This window comes from Herpailurus yagouaroundi, unplaced genomic scaffold (assembly GCF_014898765.1).
Source record: "Herpailurus yagouaroundi ecotype Mexico unplaced genomic scaffold, PumYag 77, whole genome shotgun sequence".
Classification (NCBI taxonomy): Eukaryota; Metazoa; Chordata; class Mammalia; order Carnivora; family Felidae; genus Herpailurus; species Herpailurus yagouaroundi.
In genome coordinates this window covers 5,790,525-5,797,357 of record NW_024412388.1, presented here as the reverse complement: position 1 = coordinate 5,797,357, position 6,833 = coordinate 5,790,525, and the positions used below count along the sequence as shown (strand labels likewise).

General features: G+C 54.2%; 1 long non-coding RNA gene across 1 annotated transcript; it reads left to right on the top strand.

Moving 5' to 3' along the window:
- The first annotated feature begins 66 nt into the window (after nucleotides 1-66).
- LOC121018079 (uncharacterized) lies at nucleotides 67-6,578 on the top strand. Its single transcript, XR_005785019.1, has 2 exons — nucleotides 67-323; nucleotides 6,155-6,578. It is a non-coding gene; the product is annotated as an uncharacterized LOC121018079 (long non-coding RNA).
- Nucleotides 6,579-6,833: the final 255 nt, after the last annotated feature.

The window sequence follows — 6,833 nt, the reverse complement described above, 5'->3', positions numbered from 1 at the left end:
TCACCCTGCATCCCGCGCCGCCCGCGGCCCCGGTACCCGCAGCGCATCCTTAAAGCGGCACCGCCCCGCCTCGGCCCGCACCCCTCCCGCCGCCCGGAAAGCCCCGGGCCCTCCACGCGGGAGAGTACGATTTCAGTTTAGGAACGGGTTGGTGGAAGACGGAGATGTTAACACGATGTGCTGCAATATCTTCCTAGGCCCACGAGGTCTCCTTTTTATTATCATTACTGTTACTCATTATTATTTTATAAAACACACACTCATGTTGGCTGATCCTTGAAACCACCGGGTGCTCCAGGCACTGTGCCCACTGCACAGAACGGGTAAGTCGGTCCCGCCTACAACTTCTGTACTGCATTCCCCTAGGCCCTTAACTTGTACCAGGGCCTTCTCCGCGTCGCTGTTCTAGGGACTGGGGTCATAGCAATGGCCAAAACAGACCAAAGTTCCTGCCCCTGTGGCGCAACATCGTAGACAGGGAGAGCCACATCAGTCAAGACAAATATCACACGTCCGTGATGTGCCAGAAGATGGTTGCTCCCCAGAGAAGGAGCGGGGACTGGGGGGCTGGGGAGGGGGCCCTGTTGCGGTTTGCTTTTGTTTTAAGTTTTAAATATAATTGGCCGTCAAGTTAGCTAACATGCAGGGTATACAGTGTGCTCCTGGCTTCGGAGTAGACTCTCCCGACTCACTGCTGACATACAACACCCAGTGCTCATCCCAGCAAGTACCCTCCTCAGTGCTCTTCCCCCAATTCCCCCCCCCAAACCCCGCCCCCCCATCAACCCTCAGTTTGCTCTCTGTATTAAAGAGTCTCTTTTTTTTTTATTTTTTATTTTTTTTTATTTTTATTTTTTTTTAAATTTTTTTTTTCAACGTTTATTTATTTTTGGGACAGAGAGAGACAGAGCATGAACGGGGGAGGGGCAGAGAGAGAGGGAGACACAGAATCGGAAACAGGCTCCAGGCTCCGAGCCATCAGCCCAGAGCCCGACGCGGGGCTCGAACTCCCGGACCGCGAGATCGTGACCTGGCTGAAGTCGGACGCTTAACCGACTGCGCCACCCAGGCGCCCCTTAAAGAGTCTCTTATGGTTTGCCTCCCCCTCTGTTTGTAACTGTCTCCCCCCGCCCCCCCCTTTCCTTTCCTCCATGGTCTTCCGTTAAGTTTCTCAAATTCCACATATGAGTGAAAATATATGATATCTTTCTGTGACTCACTTTTTTTGCTTAGCATGATACCCTCCAGTTCCATCCACATCGTTGCAAGTGGCAACATTTTTTTCATCGCCGAGTAGTATTCCACTATATATATATTATATATATATATATATAATATATATATATATAAAATATATATATATATCATCTTTTTTTAAAAAAATTTTTAACGTTTATTTTTGAGAGGCAAAGAGAGACAGATCATGAGCGGGGTAGGGGCAGCGAGAGAGGGGGACCCAGAATCCGAAGCAGGTTCCAGGCTCTGAGCTCTCAGCACAGAACCTGATGCAGGGCCCGAACTCACAAACCGTGAGATCATGACCTGAGCCGAAGTCAGACGCTTAACCGACTAAGCCACCCAGGTGCCCCTTTATACCACATCTTCTTTATCCACTCGTCAGCTGATGGACATTTGGGCTCTTTCCATAATTTGGCTATGATTGATAGCGCTGGGGTTTTATATAAGGTTGTTCATGAGTCCTTACCTAGAAAGTGACATTTGAGGGGAGACCAGGAGGAAGCAAAGGGGATATTAATGCTGGCATCTGGGGAGAAGGTCATGCCAGGCAGAGGAAAGAGCGGGTGCAAAGGGCCTGGGGTAGAAGCGAGGTAGGCTGAGTCAAATAATGATAGAGCAAATAATTACACAGCCTGTAGTGAAATTATAACCACAGAAAATACTACAAGGGGAAGCATGTGGCCCTATGAAAGTTTTTAATAGGGAGAATTTGACCTCATTGGGAGGCTCGGGTCTTCCTTGAGGACAAGTGACACTTGGGACGCACGTGAAAGCCGAGTAAAGAGGGCAGTGTGTTCCAGGCAGAGGGGTCAGCCTGTGCTGAGCTCTTGTGACAGGAGAGGGCATGGTGACTGAAGGAACCGGCGGGGCTGGAACGCAGAGGCCAGGGTTGATGGGGGCTGGAGAGGCAGACTGGGCCCAGCCTGCGGGCCCCCTGGGCTGCCGTCATATGTTAAGAACAAGGAGAAGCTTAGAAGTGTTTGATGCAGGGAAGCGGATGGCCTCAACCGTGCTCATATTTTGCGAAGATCATAGAGCTCGGATTGGAAAGTGGGTCAGAGGGGACCCGGAGACCAGGGGGGAGGTTCTAGAATGGTCCAGGTGGCAGAGGATGGGGTTGACGGCAGAGGGACCGAGGTGTGGGTTGGTTGGGCACTTGGGAGGTAAAACAACGGGCAGACTGATAGATTGAGGGGAGGGAGTGCGGGAAGGAGGGAGGGAGGTGCCGGGAAGTTTCCGGCTCAAGCCTCTGGACCAACTGCAGGTTGGCGGGTGGGGTGAGAGTCGCGGGTTGGCTTTGGGACAGAATGAGTGGGAGGCATCCAAGCCGCTAGAGGTAGGGGGTCTGGAGCTCAGAGACGGGTCCTTGGAGAGTCACCTGCCTACCAGCCGTGGACCATAACTGGCTCTACCTTTTTTTCCCCCTCTAAGTGGGAGTAATGGTTTGGAAAAACACCACCGTGTTTTGCTAGCTTGCATTTACACCCAAATGACCCGCTCTCTCATTAGCAGAAAGCTCACAGCTGCGACTGACAAACCTCAACGTCTCAGGGGCTTTGCCCGACAGACGCTTAGGTGGGGCTCATGTGAAGGCCACAGGGGTGTTCCTGATGGGTGGGGGACGTCCACACCGTCATTCAGGGACCCAGGCTCCTTCCATCTTGGCTCTGCCCGAGACAGGCTTGCAAGAGGGCCACATTCCATTCACATGCCGTTGTCAGCCACTCAGTCAGTGATGGGACACACCCACCAGCGCGGGAGGCCAGGATGCGTGGCCCCTGCCGGGGTGGGGAGGAAGTGGGTGTGGGGGGAAGCTGGCAGGCAGCTGCTTTTCTGGCCTTTTATCAGCTGGAGGAGGGTGGGGGAGAGGGGAGGAGGCGGGAGGAGAGAGAAGGGAGGAGGGGGAGGGCGGCGCCGCTAGGAGAACGAAAGTTGATGGCTCGTTTCTGAGGTTCAAAATAGGGATTTTGCGGCAAGCGAAAAGGCTTGGAATCTAGGCATTGTGGAGGGGAGAAAAGACTTTAAGAAGATCCCTTTGACCATTTTTAACCTTCCAAAGTTAGAACCTTCCAAGATTAGAACCCTCCTTCCTTACCCCTCCAAGGGCCAGACTGAACTGTGGTGTTTCTCCCCTTGCGTGGATGAGAAGCCCCCTCTTGTCAGGAGGTCAAGACGGGAGGCCAGAGAGGCAGGAGAGGGGGGCGGGAGGGGGGTGGTTGGAGGAAGCGCAGAAGCCCACCCCCTGGTCCCTGGGCAGAGCCAGGAGGCCTTGTGTCTAGGGGACCCCGAGGGTAAAGCCTGGATCCTACCCCGTCCCGGGAGGAGCTTGTTCTAGGCTGAGCTGCCCCACAGCGACGTGGTGGCCACAGCCTGGCTGGGGTGGGGTAGGAAGTGGGGGGACTGCCAAGCAGGACCCCCCCCCCCCCCCCCCCCCCCCGGACTGCCAGGGAAATCCGGGGTCCCTGGAGTGCACAGGGGTGAGGGCCAGTGGCCGCGAGCCCCGCCCACCAGCCCAGGAGGTCACGTGCGCCCCGCCCCTACCCCAGCAGCATCCTAGACGGGATTCGGGATTAGGACGGACCCGACAAGGCTGTCGGTATCCTAAAAAGACCAACCAAGTCAGACCCAAAGGGGACTGTTCCAACGAGCCCACTGGATTCAACGTTAGACCAGGTCTGACCAAGTTCGTGCCTGCCTGTCACTCCCAACCCTCCAAGGCGCACGACCGGTGGGTGACGGCTCTTGAAAAAGCCCCCCCCCCCCCCATCAGTAACATAAATCAGTGAACGCGGGTTCCTCTGCCCTCCTGACAGGGGTGTGAACAACTGTGCAGCCCTACCGTTCAGCCAGTAGAGGAGGCTGGTGAGCCGACCTCAGGTGGCTGCGGGACCCGCGGCTCACCTGCCATGCCCGGGGGGTCCACCAGGCGGTGGAAGAGCCCCACCTTGGAGACTCAGCCACCGCCAGGAGCGCCCGGAACGGGGACCCCGGTATAAATCCGGCGCTTTTCTGGCACAAAAGGGACGAAGAGATGGTCCTTTTCCAGCATTTTCTGACGCTGCAAGGATTCACGGTTCCAAGACCGGATTGTTCTTTTTACTTTGTGAACGCGTTTTTGCTGCAAAGCGCACCGCCACGCGGGTTTTGGTGAATAACATCGTTTTTCACACCAGATCTCGTGCCGGGCCCTGCGTTAAGGCTTTTGGGTACTTTAAACCTCTTTTACTCACATCCTACCTTTATGAAACGGGTATGGTAGCCACCGTGTGGTTTTTTGATCCGGAAACCCGAGGCTCCCTGAGAAGGCCTCGCCACAGTCAGGGTGGGAGCAGGGACTGGAACCCCGGACCGGGTGATCCCAGGCCCACCGTGTGCCTCCGGCCGCAACAGAAGGGCCCCGGATGCAGTTTGCAGTCTTGGTTAGGGGCATTCGTGTGGGTTCCCAGTGACTGTTTTGTTGGGCACCTGCCTTCCACCGGCACAGGGACGGGAGGCAGGGAGTCCACAAAACCAGCCCGGCTCCTTCCCCCTTCCCTGTCCCCCAGGGCTGCGGCGTCCATCCTCTCTGACCACCCCCCCACCCCACCCCTGCCCACCCACAAACGGCTTGCCAGGAGAGCTTCTCTCTGGCTCCCAGTTCAAAAGATCTAGGTAGTTTCAGAGCCTCGGGCGTGCGTGCGCTCGCACACATGCGTGAAAGTGTGTGCTTACAGGAACGTTGGAGAGGAAGGTGTCTGCTCTTAAATTCTGTGTCCGTAACTTGGGATTCGTGTCCTCCGGTCAATATCGGTTTTCGCTCTTCAGGGAAGCTGCTACTGACCCGCCGTGCCCTACGCTCACCCACACGCACACACATACACATGTAGGCACACACTTGCCTGCACACACGCCTACACAATTTGCGTGCGGGCACACTCAGTGCACGCTGATAAGCACACCGGTGCGTGAACGTGCGCACGCGATTCCAATTGCTGGAGCTCCTCTGGCTGGGGGACCAGCAGCCACCCCGAGACTCTGCATTTGAACCTAGCACGTAGGTTTCCGTAAAGAAAAAGTCACAAAATTACGGTCCTCTAATTACACGGCGTAGCAAACGCTAGGAGTACGGGACAACTCAATGCCTTGTTGTCCTGTCCCCAAACGACTGGCAGAAGGCCACACACAGGCTTGCAAACGTCTTCATTTGAGCTACGTACAACGGGATCGATTGAAGTTGTGTTGTTGAACCTGTGTCCACAAGGGTATATTATGGGCTAAAACAGATTGATGTGGGGGGGGCTCCTGGGAGGCTCGGTTGAGCATCCAACTCTTGGCTGAGGTCATGATCTCACCACGGTGGGATCGAGCCCTGCGTCAGGCTCCGTGCTGGGCATAGAGTCGGCCTGGGATTCTCTCTCTCCCTCTCCTTTCTGCCCCTCTCCCCCACTGGCAAACACTCTCTCAAAAAAAGAAAGAAAAAAAAAAGGTGTGGGGAGAGAACCAGATTGTTACTGGCTGGCTTGGGCACTTGATTATACTGTTTCTGGAGGAAAATGAATTCTTATGTGTAAACATATGCCCTCCTTGTAGAGCCTGTAGAACCGGACCCTGCCCGTGGGACCGTCCAAAGTGCAGCGATGGGACTACAGGATTATAGTTGGAGGCCCAGCTCAACCAGAGCAAGAACCCGGGGTCTGGATACCAGGCAGTGCTAGAGTGGAGGGTGTTGGACCCGGCAAGGCAGTGGGACCGGGGTGGCTGTGGACTCCTTGTCTGTGAGCCGGGATCAGAGGCTCATCTGGACACAGGGCAAATGCAGGATGCCCGGTTAAATTCGAATTTCAGATAAACGTAATTTTTACATATAAACACGTCCCAGGCAATATTTGGCATCCTGCATTTTGGTACGTGTATTTTTAATAGGCTCCATCCACAGCGCTGCCGGGACAGCTCCTGGAACCTGGCGGAAGAGGCCACCCTGGGAGCCCGAGGCCCCGCCGGTGAGACTGCCCAGTGATCCGGACCCCCAGCCTCCAGCCGCTTGCTGGTGCCTGGGAAACTTCCTCTGCCAGGCTCAGCTTTGATTTGCTGTTTCCCTGAGAGAAGAGTGAGCCCAGCATTCATCGAGAAGTCCCAGCCGACCTCTGGATGGTTCTTGAGGGAAGAAACTTCTGGATAGTACATCTCTGGGATTTTTTAAGTTCCAGTGGTTTTTGTGTTTTATCACTTTGTCTAGTTGTCCAATTTATTACAGTCCTGAATAGTTAAATACAGTCTGCTGAATAGAAATTTCTGACATGTAACCACTGTATCTACAACGAATATATGTAAAACATAAACATTTCAAATTATTTAATTAATTAATTTATTTTATTTTATTTGTTTATTTTTTTTGAGAGAGAGAGACAGAGTGTGAGCAGGAGAGGGGCCGAGAGAGAGGGAGACAGAATGTGAAGCAGGTTCCAGGCTCCGAGCCATCAGCACAGAGCCCTATGCGGGGCTCGAACCCACAGACTATGAGATCATGACCTGAGCCGAAGTCGAAATCCCAACCGACTGAGCCACCCAGGCGCCCCCCAAAATTTCAGATTATTTTAACCTTTTATTTCAAGAAT